This window comes from Numenius arquata, chromosome 6 (assembly GCF_964106895.1).
Source record: "Numenius arquata chromosome 6, bNumArq3.hap1.1, whole genome shotgun sequence".
Taxonomy (NCBI): Eukaryota; Metazoa; Chordata; class Aves; order Charadriiformes; family Scolopacidae; genus Numenius; species Numenius arquata.
The window spans coordinates 26,435,187-26,458,704 of record NC_133581.1 but is presented as its reverse complement, the minus strand read 5'-3'; positions in this window follow the sequence as shown (position 1 = coordinate 26,458,704).

Here is a 23,518-nt window from a genome sequence, read left to right as displayed (position 1 = left end):
TCCCCTGTAAATTGGAGCAGAGACACTACTCTGACCCATGCTGTCCTTTTAATTCACTTAGTTGGTTTTTTTTAAGTAGCTCACTGCTTACTGAGATTTTAAGTACCTTAGTAAATCTTTTTTTTAAAGGGCAGTTTAGCTATGCATTTATATATGAGTGCCATAACTATCACAAGCCATTGGAATTAATCTCCTTTGAGACACAAGGCAGTAATTTATTCATCTGTCAGTCACTGTTTTGGTCAATGCTGAAATGTGATCCTAATGTCAATGGCTTCTTAGATATTTCTAAAAAGAATTTGGTATTCTATTTTATTTCAGTTTATTAGCAAGTTCCTCATTATTTATGTGATTAGAAGTTAGCAGATTTCATGGTTCTTTTGTTTATATATAGCACAGTGGCTAATTGCTTTTTGTTGCCCTGAGGAGATTAGGAAAGTCATCTTATTACCTACATTCATGATAATTTGATCAACTCATGTATAGGAAATAAAAACTTTACTTTCAACTCATGTGGTTGAATTTCCGTCAATTAAATTACAAATTAAAGTATTATTTCTGGACTCTGGAAACCAGAAGACATAGGCCAGTTCAGAGAAAAGTGTAGCCCTTTGCTGCACAGGAGATCCAACTTAACTGTCCTAATGGTTTCTTCTGGCATAAAAATCTATTATTCTTTTAATGTGATTATAGGATTATGGTATTGTATTTTGTATCTGAGGATTGGCTTGGTTTTAAAGCTTCTAATCTATGACCTAAGAGAACAGAAGTCATTCTCTCTTCCCCAAATTTCACTCATGCTCTCTGCATCACTCATTCTCATTAGCAAGATGTTCTAAAATCAGTACTTGTGCTGATCTTACCTATTTAGGAAGGCCTGAGAATATTTCCTGACCTTTTGGAGCCTGCAGGAGTGACTGGAATATAAATCATATATAATATGGTTGAATCATGCTAATAAAGCCAGCGATTCACATGAAGAGAACAGAGATACCCTGCACTAAGTATCAACATGTTGAGATAGATAGCATCCACAATGATACGGGATGATGAACAGCCAAATAGCTTGGTTGTTCCTTTAATGTAAAAAATGTTACAAACAACCTTTTTCATTTTCTCCTCATCTTTTCTAACACCAGATATTATCCCTTATTATTCTCTTGTACCTTTATGCAGTCTAGCTATAATTAATGAATCATCGTCTGAGATTAGATCTAAACAAGATACCTCCCAATTCCTTTTGCTCATTTGAAATATTTTACCTTCAGCAATTCAGATTAAAAAGAAGTATAAACTAAAACTGCTCAATGAACACACGCGGTGCAAAGACAGCCATCAAAGTGGAAAAAACCAAGAAGGCTATTAGGAAAAAAAAACTACCAAGAGGTCGGGGAAAAGATGCAATCTAGTTCAGGAAAAAAAATGCAGAACAGTGCATCTAGGTCACTAGCTGCTAGGTTTTGTATGCACATCTATTCCTAATGGACTGTGTAGATCATGGGTGCCTTTAACAAGCAAAGTACTTTTTACATACTGCTTTCATCACTTCCGGAAAGAGAAAAAAATAAAACATGGATAAAGCTCTGCAAACCAGCACTATTTTTACAAACCTTCTGAAGATAAAAGTATCTTGAGATACCAGGTAGTCATAAGATCTGCTTATCCTTATTGCAAATATCAAGACCATATTATCTGATCCACCTTCTGAAAATATAGCAGCTATTTTTGGTTGGTCTGCAGTGCCAGCCCAGACAATAGAGTGCTTTTAACATATCTGAAGATGCACATATATGGCACACCAGCTTGACACATTTAATCCAAAACTCACTGAAATTAGTAGGAGATTTTCATTTATTTCAACAGGCTTTGAATCAGGGCAGCTTCATTGGGTTTCTGGCACTTTAGTTTTATTGCAATGCTGGATGGATTTTAGTTGGCACTTTATATAAAAGGACACTCCACCTACTGTAGAAAGCCAGATTAAAGGGAGATGAACGTGTAGGTTTAAAAAGACCTGCCCTCCAAGTTTGGGCTGCTTCATCTTTACTGAGTTTGAATTATGCTGTAAAAAGAGTAAAGATGGAATGAAGTATAAAATACTGGGCAGTGTAAAAGTAGATTGAAAGAAAACTAGAACAGCAACAGAAAAATGGAACATACTAATTGTCGTGGCTTAACCCCAGCCCACAGCTGGGACCACACAGCCACTCATGCAGTTCTCCTCCCTCCTCCAGAAGGGTGAGGAGAAGAAGGAGAAAAGGAGGGGAAAGGGAAAGGAAAGAAAATACTCGTGGGTTGAGATAAAGACAATTTAATAGAATAACAGAAAAAGAAAATAACAATAAAAACGACACAAGTCACTCTCACCACTCAATGAATTGGTACCTTCCCGATGAGCAATTGTGAGTACCCACCCCCGGGCTAACCCCATTTATGCACCAAGTATGACATCTATGGTATGGAATATTCTGTCTAGGCTCCTTCTCAGCTTCTATGGGAAGCTGAAAAAAGTCCTTGAAAAATATAAACAACTGGCAACAACTAAAGCAATATGCATTATTGACATTCCTTCCATACCACATCTGAAACACAGCAATCACTGGAAAGAAAATTGACTCTGTCCCAGCTGAAATCAGGACACTAATGAAAACACAAACGGTAACACGTATACTTATTCCTTGAATAAGTTTCTTAAACAGCTGCTCAACTTTACGTGCTAGAGCAACCCTATGAGCCTTAATGTTTCATGATTTTCACACACACAGACACAGTTGTGGATTTGCATTGTGCAGGCATGCAGTATAGTCCCAAGATTGATTTGCTATACACAACAGTGAGCAAACAGCAGTTCTTCTGACTTGTAAAAATTCTCACTATAATCATTAATAATCAAAATAACTTTGTAATAATTCTTGAGTTGAATAATCTTCCATAATGTATCTATTCATGGTAGAGAAATCAATTTATGCATCCAAATGCTGACCATCTTCATATAATATAGGTTCTCAAGGATTAATAAGCTACTTTTGTTTGACAAGAACTTACCTCTTAATCATTATATGGATGAACCAAAAAAAAAACAAAACATCTTAATGTATTCCCATAAATCTGCATTTTAGTGGCTAAAATTCTTAGAAGTAAGGATCTCATAAACACAGAATAAATATTTAACGAAAGATTTTTTTATATGGCAACATTTGGGGGAGGGGATATATTTAACATTCACTCATTCACTCTCCCATTCCATCATGATGATGAGAATAAATAACAATGGTGCTAATGTGCTTGAAGATCAGCTATTGTTAATAAAAGTCACCATTAGGCTCTTTCACTTTAAATGGAAGGTTCTTGCTTACAGAAACACCTTTCGTCCTTAGTTGCATCTCTGAAATCAGCATCTCAGTCACCTAAGCAATATCATAGGAGTGAGAGCATTGAACTCCTGCTTGTACTGTACTGACATAAAGTCTTCTGGTGATTTAGGACTAGATTTACCATTACATTTCCAGACCTCCTACAAAAGCCAACTGGGAGTTTGATTACAAACTCTCTGCACTATTTGCAGAAGTCTCCATGACTTGTCTTACACATGACATAACCTACCTTCTGCGCCTGCATGAGTGTTGGCTGTATTTGCAACCTCAAGTACACATGAATCAGGAGAGAGAAATGTGATTATTCAGTGTTTCAAGCCAGAATGCTATGAAGAGGCAAAGCTGAGGACAGTTGCAATACAGTAGAGAATGCTGTGAGGAAACAATCCAAAGAGTGCAGAATAGAAAGATTTTTGTATAAGAAAAATTAAGAACCGGGACGGCGGGGAGCATTATTTGTACAGCTTAAACATGGACAGTTAATTTAGGACATCACTATGGAGGAGAGAATGGGACTGTACTTTGGAAAAAGAAGCTGATTTGTCTGATTCTTCTCTACAATGTCCTCTTGTAGCAGCCCGGTGTGAGTGCAAATCCATAATGTACTATAACCATATAAATGATTACATGTACTGCAGAGGCAGCGGGAGGTGGGGTGGGGATGGTTATAGCCCTATATATTTCTAGATCTCTGTCTCAGATTCTACTGTGCTTTGCAGTGGAAGTCCTATGTTCTTCTAAAGGTGACTGCCTGTTATCATAGGTAATTCTTATGATCAAGATCTAGGACATAATTCTCCCTCTTCTGTCTGCTCACCTGAAGACTCACAAGAATCAGTTCCTCAAAGTTCAGCTCTGAAAGACTTCCCTATGAATGTACCTTTCATTTAAATTATTTCATCATTATTTTTTTCTACCTGTTCCTGTACAGCTCTAAAATGATAGCTTCAAAAAATTCTGAGGTTGATACATTTTTTTTTCCACTACCTACTTTTAATTGCGCTTTTTACTTTCCCTTTGCACAAAGAAAAGTGAATAAACTATATGCCACTGTGCCAGGGAGACACACTGGGAATAATGACAAATCTAGGCTATCTGTACTACAGGGGATTTTTCTTGTCACTTTACCACAACTACATGTAACAGAGAAAAACCAAGCTTTTCAGTGATCTGCAAGAAAATTATAATGATAGCACCCTGCATTTCAGTTCAAACTACTGTTCTGCATTTTATACTGTTGATTTGTAGAAGAAAATAGAAACCTTTGCAGAATACTCTTTGTACCACCTTCCAGAGTTTAAGAATGATGCTCTTTTTTAGAATTACAGGGAACACTTCCAGGAGGGGAAAAACTATAATGGGAAAAGGCTGTGCACTGCATTCTCTAGAAACAGTAATTTTTTAAGAATTCTGCTGGTGGTTTCCCAAAAAATAAGATGGTATACAAATAACTTCAGCTGGAATAGAACTAGCAGAGTAAAAGCATAACTATACCGCTCTTTTTCACTTAAGCCAGTTTAATTGTCATTCAGATTTCTTGGGCCAAAAAGATGTAATTAAGCTGCCTTTCCTCTTTCTTCGGTTAATAAATACATATAATGTGGAGAAAATGAAGAGCATATACAGTAACACTGGAGCATTAGCACTTGTGAAAAATGTTACAGTGACAGACTAGAAAGAAAAATGATCTACAATACCAAGAACAGGGATGGCCCACATTCTATCTGAGATACAACACTCTGTATTTGGCATATACCAATTCAGGATGTTTCAAACATCTTATTTGCACTTTCAGTCCAAATCTTTACTAAATTCACTGGATAAAAAGTGTGTCTTCTCCTAAGGGAGTCAATACCAAAAGTCATGTGACATTTGCCCAGAAGGATTTTTACGCTCTGTTAATGATGATGGAACCTAATGATCCATCCTGAAGATTTGGTCTCACAGTTACTTTCCATTTTATCACGACCAGATTTCTAATTTCATTACTAAAGGACAACTGAAGTAACATCTATTTACTCTAAAATTGGCATTGCAACATAGTTCCTTTATTGTTTTCATCTTATGTCTGGTATTTTATTAATCTTAGTTTTATTATTGTGGTATACTAACTTATTTGGTAAACCTGTTCTTCAGCTTAACATTTTTCTACCTTTTCAGGATCATCACAACAGTGGTTATGAAATTTAATTGAGACGTGCATAAGGGAAGAATAAGCCTTAATAACTCACTATATAATTTTCCAGTTGAAAAATTCTCAAGGAAAATAGAAGCTACAAATCCAGTTAATTAACAGATTGAATATCAGCCATAATAGAAGATTTTTTTTAAAAAAGTATCAACAATTTGAATCAAATTTGAATCAGGATTACGTCTCATCTTGATTTGGGTTTGGTTGTTTAAGTTTCTGCAAGTACACTTGGTAAGAAACATGGCCAGATCATACTACCTGCAACCCACAGCACCCAGTTTCTATCTCCTGCTCTGCTGCAAGCCCACATTATGACCTTGAGAACATCATGCAGTTTTTCCATTCTTCTCTTTATATGCCTACACATTGTCTCTCTTGTTGTGATGGATTTGAAGCTGCCTTGTAATAATGTATTAATACTTCATGTTGACCTGCTACAGGGAAGATGAATGTCTGAATAAATTCAGTGAGGTTCTGCCTGGAGAAGCAGGCAGGAAGAAAATGACTGCTTCAAGACGGGCATCTCCATACACAGTATTGTTAAGGAACAAACTCAGAACTCTCATTTATAACCAACCTGTAAAACTGGTTTTGTGTAAAAAAGCTTCAAGACAAAAGATCCCAAAGGCTTGAAGCACAGACTTAAAACTGGATACCCTCCAAGAAAGAGAAGCAGTAGTTCTTTCTGGGAATTAGATTCAGATATAGAATCCTAATGAGATTGTTAAAAAAGCTTCATCTGCCAAAGATGTCATCTATCCGTGGAAAGATTTATGGTTAGGTAGGTTTGTAGACCTGCTTGCAAAAAGATTGTTCCAAGTCTTTTTTTCTCACTGAAAGCTTTGTTTCTAGTATTAAAAGAAACATTATTTTGATGAAGAAAGGCTCTTGCCATCCATTCTACCAAGCTACCTAAGCCTGTGCAGCACCCACGTTTAAAGTGCTCTAGCAGTCTAGTCAAGAGATGATAAACAAATGTACTTTTATGGATGAAGGATTCTCCAGACAAAAAATTCGACTGTTGAAGAGTTTAGATAGATTGCCTGAGAACACCAGAGTTTCATGGTAAAAAAAGTCTGGAAAAAGCAATAGACTGTATATTTTAAAATGAGGAGGAAGAAGTGAGTGGAGAAGAAATTTCAGGGTTATCAGCCAGCCATTAACATTTCAGTTGCTGTAATACTACAACAAGTTATCACATAAACTACTCAAAAGCAATTAGAAATAAAAAAATAAAAAGATTAAAAAAGGAAACAATGCACCTGTGTACAGGTGTAAAAGCCCATTCAGAGAGTGGTTATCTCTGGCTCTCTATCAGAAAGAGAAGCCTTTGGACTGGAGTCTTACATGGTCTCTCCTGTGCCCAGTACTGTTTGATGTTTTCATTAGCACCTTCCCTGGTTCTATGTAGCAAATATATTGCAGCTTACTCTGAAGTCAGAATACATGGATGGAAACTGCGAAAATGGAATGGGAAAAGGATGCATTTCTGTCCACAGAATCTAAAGTGGTGACTGCAGATGCTAAATTCAGTTTCTACTTATAAGGAGGTTTGACAGGTATGTAGAGTCTCAGCCTTCGTCTAACAGTAGGGAAACAGTGACATTCCACCCCGGCAGTGGGAAAAAGGGTAAAATTCAATGAGTCCAAGGCGGCAAGAATAGGTACCAAAAAACCTTTATACCTTAATATATATATCTAACCCTTAAACCACGATAATTAAATCCTTTGGAGCAAGTACATTTTTTCTTGACTATTTTTGGAAAAAATGCTTTCCACTAGCTGAAGAACCCATCTCATTCTGAGGCCTTTGGGCATTACAATTACATGAAGGACAGATTATGAACAACATGCTTGCTCTCTAAATCTAATCTCAACATTAAAATTAAATATGCAATTAAAAGCATACTTTTGTTCCTATACAGGATTTCATTCAAGTCTTCTTTTATTTCAGTGATGTGGGTTTAGTTTCTTATGTTCTCTTTCCTCTCTGAAAACTCCAATATGCTGAAACCACAATTGGTTTTGTGCAGGGGAAAATTTAATGATTAAAACAAAGGTTTTTAAAACAGTGCTGGAAAAGCAAAACCAGCACTTTAGAGTGTCATAAACCAACAAAGAAAATCAGTAGTATAAAAGATGACATCACTAAACATGAACTAAGAGTACTGCAGTAATGATTGACTGAGTCATGGTACAGTATTTCACAAAGTGATGTAGGGCAAAATTTAGTCAAAGGAGCTTAATCCCAGAGCCCCAAGGGTGGGTTTTTTAAAATTATTTTTTACTTTTAGGAGCCTAGCTCCCAGATCTTAGACAGTTTGCCAAAACCAAAGCCCTACAGGGTGAGGAATGGAATCTTACCTGCACCACTACTGACCACCAACATTCCCTTGTGTGGTATCCACATCATAACTCAGAAGACAGGATAAAGAGTCACTCAGCTATTATCTTTTTGTCAAGCATCATGCAAGGTCACATTCATTGAGCTGTACCTTCATTTCCTGAGCCTCTCAGTTTCTAAAAGAGCTAATCATTGTGGAAATGTTAAAAAATGGAAACCAATGTCTTTCTCACAAGCGTGCCTCCATAAAAAAGAAATTAGAAAGCCAAAAAAACCCAATAATCCAACTTCCCTACTAAGTGACAAGAAGTCTGAACAAATAATTGAAAATAATTCAGAAACTTATTTTGTGCCAGAAAACAAAACAACCAGGACAAAAAGAACAAGAAGGAGTTTTAACAGACTTTAAAGGGCATTTTAGGAAATTCTTTTAGGAAAAAAAAACAGGCCAAAATTAACTAGCTCGATTGTGATATAAAACTAGTATGAGGCGGTTAGAAGGAAAAAGCATGTTACTTTGGGACAAACCTGTCAATCTTCTGTTTTTTTCAGTTTGTATCAACTACACATAAACCCCAGAAGACATAAGCTTTTGCTATGCTTAAATCCAAATGAATGAACTATAAGTCTACAAAAACCCCATAAGTATATATATATAAATAAAGACATTAATAATCCTGACCTGAAGTGAAGCCTACCCTCCAGCCATATATAAAAGTTTCAGAGCTGAAAGCTGCTGTTTAATTTCTTTTCTCCAAAGAGAAACCCAGCCCTCATTTGACATGTTCATAGTGCAATGGTTTTATTTATTTAGCAGTTGAAGAACCAGCTATACTAAAATTAAATGAAAGGAACAGCATTATCACGTGGCTGTTTATAGTGTGAAATAGGATGGACTGATAGCTTTCTCTTAAAGGAAGAGTCGTACATAACAGGGTCAAGCATTTGAAGGAAACTCAATTAGCCACACTACTTCTCTATTTGCTTTTGTCCACATCTCACATCTCTCACTATCTGCACTTGGTCTGAACGTCATTACTGCACAGTTTACGTCAATTTGTGCCTTAAGTCATTTTTATAGCTTCATGTTCCACAGCGGAGCAAATCCAGCCTATCTGCTTCAGCCATTTTAAAGTCTGCCCTGTTTCCTGTCTCATTTCAGCTTTGAATCTTTCTTTCAGTCTCCTGTTTCTATCCTTCTCTATCACAGAAGTCTCGTCCCTCCTTTTTCAAGTTTTCTTGTACTTGAAGCAATCCACCTCTCTCTTCTATAACTTGGAAAATTTTACCTAACTTTTACAGATTGCCATACTTCATCTGTTTTTACTTAGGTTTTTAAGACCTTTATAGCAGAGAATACATGTTTTTTCAATGCATGCAAAAGCTACATAAATGTATAGTTGCTATTGCTAATGTGTTATTACTGTTACAATTCATGTACAATCCAAATTTCTTTCTGAGCATGTTTCATATCTCTTATCATTCATTTTATGTACAAAATTTTCCTCTTATTGGATTTTTGTACAAAGATCTGATTTTAAAAATAGAAAATATGAATGTTTGCTACTGGTCATTTTCTGTGCCAACCAGTTGTTGCAGTACTCAGTTCTAAACACTTAATCCTTCAGACACTCAGGTTTTGAAATCCCTGATATAACAGCTACGATGAAAGAATCTTAAGAGCGCTTTTTATATATACTCTGTTCTCCATACAAAGCTTGTGATGAACTTTCTGCACAAACCGTAAGAAAAACATTCACATTTTAACCTGTTCTATAAAATCCTATCCCCTTTCCAGCATACTATGTTCTTGCAAGTCCTCTATGAGTTTTGCAAGATTGAGAATGGCAAACAACAGGCATCTTTTACAAGCAATTTTCTTCTATTTCAGAATTCCTGCAGTCCCAAGGGCAAAGAATACTGTTTTTCCATTTATCCTACAAAGAGCATTCCTCTATGAATTCTGGTAGCTATCACTCTTGTCATAATTTTCTTTCATTCTGCCTATAGGACAATTTCTACAGGAATCTAAACTACTAGTAACACAAACAAATTTGCAGCAATTTATATCTTCAAGTCATAAGTGTAATAAACCTATAGCAGGAGCTCATGCATTTCCTGTATGTATCCACCTACCTCTACATCCATCACTTGGGCAGTCTGAAAATTCTAGATTAAATGCACACCTGTCAAATGTTTCTTCATTATAAATACTGTACATAGAACCACTGCAAAAAGCCATATTTATTAATTATTTTAAACTCTTTGAACTACAAAACCATGAAAAAGCTGAAAATATGATGTATTCACTGTTGCCAAAGCTTTTTCATGTACGATCAAGTAAATTCCAGCCATTCAACAACTGCAATTATGAACTGCAGATGAATGCTATGAATTAAGTCTGAAACTGTACATTAAGAATTTAGCAGAAGATAATGATGATGATAATGATATCATATAAAACTAGAAGAAAAGATAAACATTAGAGATTTAGATGTTGGGTGATGAAGTAATTGAAGTTGACAAAGATGAACAGAGTTAACAAGGCCGTATTTTAATGTCTTTGGATTTGAGGAAATTTTAAAATAAATAGTTCAGTAAACACAGGGATGAAGAATTAAGTAAACTATGAGCTGGGGATCACGCCAGAAATCACTTGTATTTAAGCATGAGCTCAACAAATTACCTGGAAACAACTGGAACATGTTCTAAGTACAGAGCCTTAAGACAGTTTGTAATTGACTCTTTATTCATTCCAAAACATGACAGCAGACTAAATGCTGGAAGCTGAAAAAGTGTTTCGACAAGCACGGTTATTATCACACCTCATCTAACACCATCACTAAAACATGACTCTCTTCCAAAGAAAAATAAAAAGCTAGTTGAAACAAAAAATAAAGGTCTTGAGCCAGGTCTTATAAAAGTAAAGTTATCAGTCTCACTCACATCAATAACTTCAGGCTTGGTCCATTAACTTCAACAAAAAGTAACACAAAATACTATTTATTCCTTTTTATCAATACAGCTATGAAGTTATGTACTTGTTTGTTAATATTTAGTTTAATTACACACTTTGGGGCTGTTGTAAGCTGAATTTATCCCAGTATAGAAAAGTAAAATTAAGTAGGGAACAGTAAAAATCTTAGATTTTACATATATATTATTCCATGTATTACAGAGTGCTACAGGGGATGCACTTCAAATATTTTAGGTAAGTTCTACACCAATATGAGAGATGCCATCGTTTTGAGCAGTTTTACAGTGGTAAGAAGTTACTCTGAAACAGTCAGTGAGCCAGAGGAAAGAATATATAGACTGAAGATAATTATATCAAAGACTTTTATATAATTCAAAGAAATTCTTTTAAGATCAAAAGCTTAACAATATACTGTTTTGCTCTAAAAATGGTGACAATAAGGTAGAGCTCAAAATATGCCCATAAAGCACTGCGCTGTGAGCCTCATAGCAACAATACCAGATTTTTTTGTTCCAATATTATCATTTATATCATCCGTGTGATTTAATGCATTTCCAGCCAAGTGGAAAAGGTCAATATCAGTACTGACCCTAGTGAAATTTGGTAAGGTGTCCATTTGTAACAGAAACTGTAATTATCCGCTACAATTGCCAGGAGCCCTGACAGATTCTCAGTCTCTGCCAGTCTTTAAACTTACATGGGTGTTCTTTCCAATAAAATATTGTTCAAGCTCAAATACAAGTTAGCATGTTTCAGTGTGCATGTAATGAGATGCTTTTTGAAATGAGGGAAGAGAGAGCAAAGTGAAGCTACTTGAGCAACTGCTTACTGTACAGGACCTGCTGCATGGGTAGATGCCATCTCTCCTGAATGTCCGGAATTTATCATCAGTACGCAATTCTCTCCCAAAAAGGAATTTCAGACTTCAAACCTATAAACTTTACTGTCCTTTCCTGGTGAGTCAACCTCTCAATACTGTACATAGTTTCTCCTACATTCAATACTATGGGTATTATTATTATCTGGTTTTGAGATAACCTTAATTCAATGATGTCTCCTGTGGAGGACATAATATAATGAAGAAATTTAACGTCACAGAACACATATTTCTACATGGTATGTTGGTGCACAAGATGATGTTATGCATAATCTGTAAAATCTCCTTGAAAGATCTGCGTGATTACAAACAAACTTGAAAAAAGAGTAACGTATAACAGCACTAGCTTTGTAGCAACTATGGCCTCTACAATTCTGCTTTCTGTTGAAGTAAAAAGAAAACTAAATATATTGGTATGATCTTTCTCCTCAGTTTTCTACCCCAAACCCTGTAACACTGTCTTAGCTATCACAATAGCATAGGAAGTGAAAAAAATGTAAAACCTCCTGGGCTAAATCATGTAAGGCTTTGATCATATTCATCAATACTCTGACTTGCACTTGAAACGGATTAAGAAGCTAGGGCAGTGTTTCATTACTAATATAAAACCTGTAAAAATTGCTGCTTATGAAAGCCAGTATTTCAAAACCCTTATTGTAGCAGATTTTCTGTAGACTCACTTTGTAAGGGGAGCAAACATAAGGTTTACTTTCATATACCTCTCCATGTTGACTCCTCCTCATAATTTGAAACAGTAGGAGTATGTGTCATTATCTGCTCAAGAAAATCACACATGATCTGTACAAGTATAATAATACATTACCATTTCATTGTCATCACAAGGCGATTGTAGGTGTGCATAGAAGTACGTTGTATAGCAACAGTTGTTTCTCTATGCAATGTTGGCATTTAGTGGTAGGATGGTTTGAAGGGTAATCTCAAGATCCAAAAGAGGTTTTTGTGGTTCAGTTGAAGTGCTCAAATTTTCTATTAAGTGGGATATTTCTATCAATAAACGTTAGTTAAGCCATTCTATTTCCATGATAGTCATGCTAAACTTAACTACCTATTTTACCTATAGGAAACTCTTTTGCAGATATGTTACAAGCTTAATGCTTTAGTGATTCTAAAGATCCCCCTTTATATTATTTCTCATAATTTATAGCATGCATGCAACAGTTACAGGTTTCACTGTAGTACCTTTTCCTTCGTCAGACACTTCTCTATGTGTTAGCTCCACTCCCACCCAAGTAGGGACAAAAGTAAAAGCATTCTGCATATGCTGAAGAGCAAAAATGAAACTTGCATATTTCCTCATGAAAAGCAAAACTAAAACCTGAATGTTTCCTCTTCTACTGGCGCAGAGCATCAAATGAAGCTCAGAATCCTTCTTAAGAGCCAAAGTTACTACCTGTTCCCTTAGGACACCTTACAATGGGAGCAGGACATATGACTTCAATACAACATTGTCTCCTGAAAAAGACACAGAACTGAAAGAAGCATAAAGAGGAGACTACACAACTTATATCTGGCCCCCGATTCACTGTAACCGGCCAAGTCATCACTGAAGCCAGCTACGCATCTGCCTCTTCTGGCATTCAGAAACCAAGGAACAGAAGACCATATTGGTTGCATGCTGCGTAATTTTTCTAAGTATCTATATCTCTGTTGTGTTTGATTTATGACATTTGCATGGTACTAAAATGCTTTGTCTGATCTGACTTTTCAGACAAAGTTTTGAAATATTTGACAAATGTGGTATGTAACATCACTTAGTAAAATCGTTGTATTGAAATTAATAGCTGAACAATTTACTTTTTTGCACAGTCACAAATTATGTGACAAGCTGATTTTTTGTTGGATTTTTATTGCAGCCTCCAATGACACAACGGGGAGTTTTGTTATTTCAAGCTTGAATCTCTGTCCTGTGTGTTTACAGAGGTAATCTTCCACCTTCCACAGAAAATTGAAAGAGACTGAGAATTAATCTTCTCAATATGTTTCCTGTAGACTACCCTACAGTAGCTCATCCCTAATGCAGTTAAATAGTCTAAGAACACAACAAAGAGGGCACATCCCCCAGTGATCCACTTCAGGCTTCATAAAAATCTCAGAGAGAGCCCTGACATGCTCCAGAATTTACAAAACTCGACCGACTCCCCTGTTGTTTAATCCCCTTCTCTGCCTTCACAGAGCTGTTGCTGTATTTGCCTAACACATATCACATCACCTTAAGCCTTCTTGTCCTCTACCCCGACTAGTATCTAGTAAAAGACAGACACTAACACATCAATCAAAACAGACAGACCTAGGTCTGCTTCCTTCCATTCTTATCCCTCCTCACTCAATATTGCTCTTGCACAGCAGGAATTTTATCTACCTTCCAGTTAGGCAACCTGCATTTTTTACCACCACGCTATCAGATGCAAAGCCTTTCTTCTCTGAAAAATAAAACCTTTCATACAATGAGCCGGGAGTTGTTATTTTTGTTTGGTTTAGTATATTTTCCAAAACATTCTTGCATACGGAAAATTATCATAACATTCAAAATAAAATTGTAAATATTCAGCTGCTCTCCTAAGAGTATAAAACCACTAAAAAGATTTCATAGTCATATAAATTATTCATCCATTCAGAAGAAAATACTGTAGAGCATATCAAGCCGGGTTGCGCTCAATAGCTGTAGGATTTTACAGACACCGGTAAGGGAGCAGCTCAAGAACTTGCTCTTGGGTGCCTATAGCAACCATCAATAATACAAAAATCCCCAAATTATCAACACCACCACAATTTTCTAAGTATATATGCAATTAGGTTGCTAAAAAAAGGGCTGGTGTATTGGGGAAAAAAATATTTTACAGCAGAGAAAAATGAAGAAAAGGAGCTGATAACAGTCTAAGGCAAATATATTTGGTGGCTAAAATATATGTATTCCTGAAAGAGGAAGGTAAGTGGCAGATTATTGACATGAAGTGGTGACAGTATGACGCAATGTGAGCCAAATTGCCTGTAATTCTTAAGAATTAAATTAATTTTGTAAAATGTGCTAGGCTGACAGATGTTTATCAGAGAAGTTTAAGACCTGGATCAACATCCAGAAAATGGCAGTGGGATAGGAAATGCCAAACTGCCTGATTTTAGGTAGAAAGATTGGCAGGAGAAAAACAAAAACAAAAGAAAAAATTAAAAAAGAGATGTAGGATGTGACGTGCCTTTTTGTGGTGACACTTTTTGCAATGCATCTACTTCTCAATTATTTTTTAAAAGAGGTGCCCTTTTCCAAGGTTGAGTTTGAAGTAAATAAATAAATAAATACATGTATTGTGACATATTTGTTTATTCTCTGTCTTTTTCAGAAATGGATTATATAATACCAGTTCTTCTAAAACTTTAACCTTGGCTTTGCTCAGGAGGCCTTATTCCAAAATAGAGGGCATTCTAAATATATTTAGTTAACTTGTCACTTTCCAAAAACTAAACAAGACATCTATTTATAGACCCTTATATACCTTGAACTATTAAACTCAGAGCCTATTCCCACATCTACCATGCAAACCACCTCTGAAGTGCTTCAGACTATACTTTAAATATTTTGTACCCATTCTCAGTAAGAAAATTATTTAAGTACAGAGTTCCTTCTGATATTTAGAAAGAAAAATTATCATGGTCAAATATGACGGTTTCTTCCCTTTAGTTTGAGAAGAAAAAAACCCAGACTTTTCATAGACGTTTGATCTGTCTCAATTCATTTGCAAAATACTAAATTTCTCACTATCATAACAATCAGTGTTTTCAAAATTGTGGTCTGACCTCAAGGTCCTTACTGTATACTATCTGTAGTCTGCCTCTGCCTCCTGCTTTTCCCATGATTTTGGAATACTAAAATTCACTACTACATATTCATTTATTAAGAATTAACTACTTAATCTCCACCATTTTACTGCATGATTCAGAGGGGAAATCCTGCTAACATTACAGTAACAAAAAGGATATTAAGATTGCCATTGACTTTATTTTTTTTATTGAATTGCTCAACATATATAAATGTTCTTTCATTGTGGAGATCTCTTTCTTTAAAACAGGGACACTTTGGAAAGTTCAGTGACATTCCCTTCTGATATTTTTGAGATATAAGAAAGTGGAAAAAAAAAACCCCAAACTTTGCAGTAATGTATCTCTGATCCCATTTTATAGAGAAGAGCCAAGTCTGATCAACTTAAAGTTTGAGACTAAAGAGTCAGTAAATGTCAATTAATTTTCCAGCAATTGTTCCTGTAATTTAAGATTTACTACAACCATTTTACTTTAATTTTTAATACCAAAGCCAAGAAATGTCACTTAAAAAACAAACAAAAAAATCCCAGTAAATTATGCACTGAATTGGAAACTGGTTTCTAAAACATTTTTGATGGAAAGAAAACTTGTTTTCATTAGAAATACTTGTTAAACGAAACCGCTGCAGATCCTGACTTTACAAAGTCTGTGTTGTAAAGCATACTTCCGGCATGGCTGCAGCACGGCTTCAGAAGGGACTAAAGACTTCAGTTTAGTATTTCTTTTGTGAAGTACTTCATCCATAGTCTGTGTAGTGCTTCTAGTACTGCAGTCCTCCAGCCCTAGGCTGACTCAAATTTACCCATAGTTTTGTACCTGCTGAAGACCTTCAGCTGTTAGAGCATGCAGATCAAGGGTGATAAAAATTTCCACCAGCCAGAAATAGATGAGGGAAAAGGCTGAATAAATATTTGAAATAAACAATAAAACCCAAGAACTTAATGCTTGTCTACAGCTACCCAAGTTTAATCCCACAAGTAACCCTGCAATCTGATGGAAAAGAATGAGGGCAGAATTTTGGCTGCTGCCTTGAGTATAAGAAGCTCAAGACTTGTAGAAGTCCTAAGACTTTCAGAAACTAGATTTCAGCTATGCTGAATGTACAAAGGTGTCTCACAAAATGTAACAGAAACCCTCAACCTGTTTGGTTTGGTTTTTTTCCAATAAAGAATTATATACCCATTTTCAGCCACGGTAGCTAAAACTTATAAAGAAAAACTGACTGAAATTTGAGGGCAAAGAAAGTCAGCCGGGTAGCTTGTGTGGCATAATTATTTCTGCTCAGGACTGCAGAAGGAAAAATTTCAGGGTTTTTGCTTGACTGACCAGATCCTTAACTCAGTCACACCTTTAAAATGCCACTGTCTCCAGTAATACTGCATAAGCATAACCAAGAATAACATCCAGGACCAAAGGATCTGGATAATATGTAAACATAAGGCACTAGCCAAGGATAACAATCAGCACAGAAGAATGTGTTGTGTAATTCCCCCATGCAGCATCAAAGCACAACTAGTGTGATTAAAATAGAAACCTATATATTTGCTGGGAATTAACACGGAAAAATTATGTTTCTCAATAAGCCAGAATCCTTGAAGATCCATGAAAGACCATGGATCCCAAACCATCTGGATAAGAGTAGGAAGAGTGTGCTTCTGTTGTCTCTGACACTGCAGAATACTGTCAATTCTTTTTCTGAAAAATGTAATCGTGAAGAATGTCACAGGGAATGCTGTGGGTTGAATCCTGATTTCTGTAACACAGACATAAATCCAGAGAAATTCCATTGACTACTGTTGTGAAAAGTCTACTAAAAGTCCATCTAAAAACATGAAGATTTTGTAGGCACATGTGTATATATGTGTAATTGTGCTGACCACCTGAATTCTTCCTTTCCTCTCTTCTCCATCTTACTACTCTTTATGTTTGGTACACATAACCAAACCGTGCATTTTTGATTAATCTTGCTTTCTGTCCTCATTCTGTTTCAAGACTCTCAGCTGCAAGTTAGAACAATTTTAATTAAATATCTCCATGTGGGTTATCAGCATTGTTCTACTTTATATAAGTCCTGCCTCAGTTAGTAGGACTGCACTGATAAAACCAAGAGAAGAATCTTAACCCAAGGAACAAAGATATTTCCTAGTTGTTAATCTGTGAATCAAGGATATTGAATTTCATCACAAAGAGCCTTAAATTGTCTCTGAATATATTAAACACCCAATATTGCAAATATCAGTATTAAAAAAAAAATAAATAAAACAACTATAAGCATTTTTTCTGAACAGACACCTATGTCTGCATAGACATCCTGACCCTGTATCCAAGTTAGACAGACCCATCCTTATCACTGTGTCCTCATCTGCAATGTAGCATCCCACTTCATAGAGGGTCAGCTGGCATACGTAGTGGTTTAAACACTCTGCCCAAGTTTTAAGCTTACAAGGTGTAAAATCACACAGAGCTACCAGATCATTCTCCCTCTCGTAGCTCCAAAACTCTGGTTATACGAAATCACTGGTGGGCTTATGGTATAACAAGCTTTCCTTTTCTCCATTCCTCATGCAGAATAGCTCCAGGAATAACCCTATAAAAATTTTTATATGAACTTCATATAATGTTAAATAATTTTAGTTCTTTAGTTCAGGTAAAACCATCAGTAAGTAATGCATATCTTGAATAATGCTCTAGTCAAAACCCCATCATTAAAACTGTATGGACACACTGACAATTTTCAATAAAACAAATAAATAAACAGTTTTTTGTTCAAGGGCGTAGAAACTAACTTTACAAGAAAAACTTAGCAGCATAAAGGAAGTGCTTAAAGCTCAGATATTGCTACCTTTGGTTAGGGTTAGGGTTTCCCTTGCATTGATTTTGTTTCCAAAGCTGTGTTAAAACTTTGATATTTGTTTATGATTTTGCAATACAGGCTGAAGAAATCATAGCCATTTATTAAAACTACAATACTGAGATAAAATAAAGAAAAAACTAAGTAAACTTTTAGACCAGCATGAGAAAACAGTCCTTTCAGATTTGAATGATGTTCTTTGCTATAGCTTCTTGGCAGAAGTGCTAACTTTCCAATATATACTGACATCCTTGTCATTATACCAAGTATAACAACAAAAATATTCCCCCCCTTTAAAGCCACCTATGAGGCTTGTGGTCTGATAGATGGATAGATTCCTTTAAAGCAGAGTCTGGATCTTGTTAGTCTTCAACTTTTACCAGGAGATGTCTCTTCTCTCTTAATGAATTAACCTCCTGTTTACTTAAGCAAAGAACTAGATATCTTAAAAGTTTTGGGCATGTCACAAAGATATTGCCTCCCAAGATGGCAAAAGAAGCAAATAAGAATCTGCCGGCAAGCTGCTTTGAACAGATCCCAGGCAGCTTGTGTTGCGATGAAACTTCCACTTCAGTAGAAGGCTAAATATCAAGGCTACATAAATCCCTTTTATTCACACAGAAGCAGGAGTAAATAAAAACTGTCATCGTAAAATCAAAAAAGGAGACCAACTCACTGAAGCTTCAAAAATTTACCTCTAGTCTTCTAGCATACAGACAGTACAACGTATAGGAATTATATTCATGAATATGGCCAGGCACAGCAGTAAAGGCAATGCTGATTTTCACCATTAATAAACTATTAACGCTAATGACTACCAGAATTTTAACAGAACAATTCTCTGAATTATTTTATTTAGAAAACTTATTAATGAAAACAACAAAACATTGTTCAGGAAACTGAATTAATGTTGGTCCACTGAAATAGTAGTTGCACAATTTATTTAATTCCTGCCAACAGACCCAAAGTTGATAAGATCCCTCAAGCAAACAGAATCCTGAGGCACAATTGAGTTTAAATTTGAGTACAGGATTATGTTCAGTCCACTATTTGATTAACTTAATCCTGATCTTTAGAACTGGCTTCTTTCACCAAGTCATTCCAGACCACTGAGCTGCTGAGAAATAGAAAGCTTCTGAAAGTGGCAGTTATAGACAGAAAGGAACATTTTTCCCTCAATGAAATCCATGGGCTTCCTTAATGTATGCCTCCAACTGAACTGATTTGATTAAAGTTTTGTTCCATTTTCTTTTAATTAGCTAGGGCAGCTTAAATTAATTGTTAGTCTTATATATGGAAGCAGAACCAGGAAATTCCATGCAGACATCATACAACTATGAAATTTAAAATGAAAAAGAAGTTTAGTCAAAAGATTGTTCAATCGAAGTTACAAAGCAAGATGCACTAAAATGTATTATTGATTCTGTTTCATTGATAAAAATTTTAAATGTGCAATTCACAGTTTTAAACCCAGTGCTTTAAAAGCCATCATGGTTGCTGTTGCTTAAAAACCTCCACATGAAATTCTGTCTAATGATGCTGGGTGTTACGTAGAAGGGCAGCGCAGGGCAGCCATTAGCCCGGAGCAGTCACTGCTCTCCTCCTGACTAGAAGGACAGAGTCTATACATGAACCTGGCTCAGGGACAGAAAGGCAAAAGCTTTCAGTTATCCGCCCCCAGGATCTATTTGCATAAAGCTAAATACAATCTAGTACATACATAGGAGTATGATCTGAGTTACTCAATCAAATTCCACTGAGCAATTCTCTGGTGAAAGTAAAGGCAAAATCTGGTCTAAATTGTGTATGTGTTGTTTATGCTGCTAGAAAATATAGGCACTTCTCGCGGACAACTGGACCATTGGAAGTTCTTGGCATATCCGTTCATTGTTAAAGCAGCTAAATGTGCTGACCTAATTTGTCTTTGATGGTTACATCACTGTAAGACAACCGAGGACAAATTGCACTTTCCGGTGCCACCGTTTCAAGCTGTTCTCTAGCAAGCACCAGTAGGTAACAAGCACCATGCTGCACCGGCAGAGTCGGTGCTGCCTGAAGAAGAGCTGTATACCTTGTTTTAGACAGAATAAAAATTTACCTGCAAATTGCTGAAGATTCAGTGGTAAGAACCTAAATCTCCTCTTTTCTTAAAGACAAATACACATAAGAAGAGGGAATACTCTCTCTCTTGTTCTACATAGACACAGCATTTCTTCTTCTTTCGATCAACCATTGCTGTCTTGTTTCTTTCTGACTGGTGAGTCAAAGTTCAAAGCACAGCTTTTAAGTCCTTTTTCCACCGTAGCTGCTATTTTCTTTATAGCAGAAGAGCTTACTTGCTGGCTACAGCAGTTCTGCTTTACACTGTGGTAGCCATACTGTATTATATATTGTAGTGCACAGCTTGCTTATTTTACTGTAGCAATTACAGCCAGAAAGCTAGCACATTAAAAAATACTGTCCCCTGAAAGAAACTGTAGATGAAATTGCTAGGACAGAAGCTGTATGCTAGTACAGTTTATAATTAAGCTCACATACCACACTTGTAAATTAGTAGGAAGATGAAGGATTAAAATGTATTGCTTTTAATGTAAGAGGCTCTCTTACATGTGTTCTTAAGCATCCATTTTTTTCCCTTGTAGTTTGTATTGAGAGCTTGGCATTCCAGGCTGTGAGGTTTAAAAAAGCTGACCTTGAAAACATAGTCACATTTATTTTTGAATGTTAGTTTAGTTTCACACCCTGAAAGTGGCTTCCTGCCTTCCAGATTTTGCTTAGCGTTGTATGACCAGCCATGCCTGAACTCGCTGCACAGCTCTCCTCAGGCTGCAGCACAATCATTAAGAACTATCCACTTACGGCTTGAATTACGAAAAAAAAAGTCTGATTTACTAACCCATGCTATGCTGCTAATCACCTCCACCCTCCTTCCTGTAAACAAAGATCTGCTCGCTCACACACCTTGCTGCTTTTAGAGGTGGCGGGCCAGCTCCTTGCAGAAAAATTTTTCTGAGCTCTACCTCATCATTGGAAGAAGGGCGTTTTTACACCCCCCCATGGCTTCATGCAGTGCTCTCACCAATTTCACACGCAGGTAGGTATTTCCAAGACCTACCTAGGGAGAACCTTTTCCCCATGAAAAGCCTGAAGCAGTGTAAAAGTTTTGCATGCACTGTTCAGAAAAAGCACAGCACAGTGCTCCCTGGCACCCTGCAAAGCTGTGAGAATGTCTCTTCATTAAAGCAATGTCAGGCTCCCATTAAGGGTAAAGGGGTTGCTCTGTGCTAACATCAACTTGTGTCATTTCCATGAAACTTCCCTAATAACGGTACTATTACTAACCACACAGTAATTTTGACAGGCACTGCAAGAAGCAAAACCATGAGTATATATACACAGTGTGCCACAGGGAAATGAGGGATTGTATCAATGATGTTGATACAGCTGGAGTTATGAAATACATACAGTACTCAATGCAGGCATTAACTTCATGCTCTCAGACCTTCCCAGACACTAAAGGATGGGCTAAAGACACTCAGATATAAACAATTTCCAAAGATGACTGTTCAAACACAGAACACTGTACTGATTCCTGAGATTTCCAGCTAGCTGCAAGCTCCACACATTTAAGAATTTAAGTTTCAGACAGCTGTGAAAGAATCAACAGCACATTTTATGTTAGTTTATATTTCTTTCACACGTGTCCCAATTCAGAAAGTCTTACTTGGAAAGTATTTTTCCATCTTACAAAAAAAATCACTTATTCACAGTTTGAATGGACCTTATTCTCCATCTAGCATCACATTTAATCAGATTTACAACTCCACTGTCTTTAACAGAATTGCTCCTGATATGTACTAATGCAGTTCACAATTAGGGAATAAGCACATGACATAGCAAAATCAGGACACAGTAGTTTACCTATTTGTGCCTGTGAGATGAGCTGTTATAACTTACTTAATGTACGCTCTTAGCTAACCTCAATTACGAAGTAAAACAGGCTCACTTAAGCGTGAATTGAAGAATGAGAAGACAGAACATAGCTGAAAAATTATTAGCTTGCATTGGAGGTACTACCCATCATCTACTGGTGCTACAGAGGAACAGTATTAAAATAAACAGCAAGAAATCCCCCTCCACTACTAAATTCTCGGGGAACAAATATTGCATCTCCTATGAGGAAAAAAAGGAAAATAAGCATTAATGATCATGTTGCTGTGCTAGACGGAAAAAAAAACGCTGCTGCTTAAGGTTTTTTTTGTTTTTTTACTGCACATAACTGCTAGAGCGCATATTGTGAAATAATACTGTTATGTCAGCCCTTTTGTAGAATCACAACTTCTTAGCCAGCTGCAGTATTTACATGGATTTATTAGATCCAAAAGTCTGTACAAGCTTTTATACAAGCACATTCCCTCAATAAAAATCAGGCATCTAAAAGGTTCACATAACCCAGGCACTGGAGGTAGGACAGAGCAGTACAGTAGCTCATTCTGGAGTAGCTTTAGTAAAGCAAATAGACTTCAACAGTGTTGAAATGGCTGATACTGTAGGCATCAGAGTACAGCACTGCTGCTCCTTCTAAAGCACTCTTGTCAGGAATCATTATCAGCAACCAACAACATTAGGAAAATTAGACTGACATCAAAATGAAAATACTTGAAAGCTTTCTTTATACAAAGATCTCCCCTTTACAATTCTCACTGCTTCTCCCTTTCCCCAACACACACATTCAAAGGCAAAACACACTTGCAGTCCCCCAGTCTCTGACTGTAAACACTGCAGACACCCGAGAGAGCTGTCTGCCCAAGGAGAACTGCACATGCTGCAGGTGAAGGAGGCGTATGTGCCTAAGTAACATCGCTCCAGAAGGCATCGTTACTGAATGGCTTCAGACAAAATGTTTGCCAGGGTGACATCGCTGAGCCAGTGCTCTTACTTGGTTCATTCTTCAGCAAAGGTCTGAATGTAAAACGCATGCCTTGGAGGAAGGGGAAATCTTGTGATGCCTTTAAAATGCATCTCTCAGTACTTTAAAAAAGATTCCAAATCATCAAGGGCAGCGTGTGG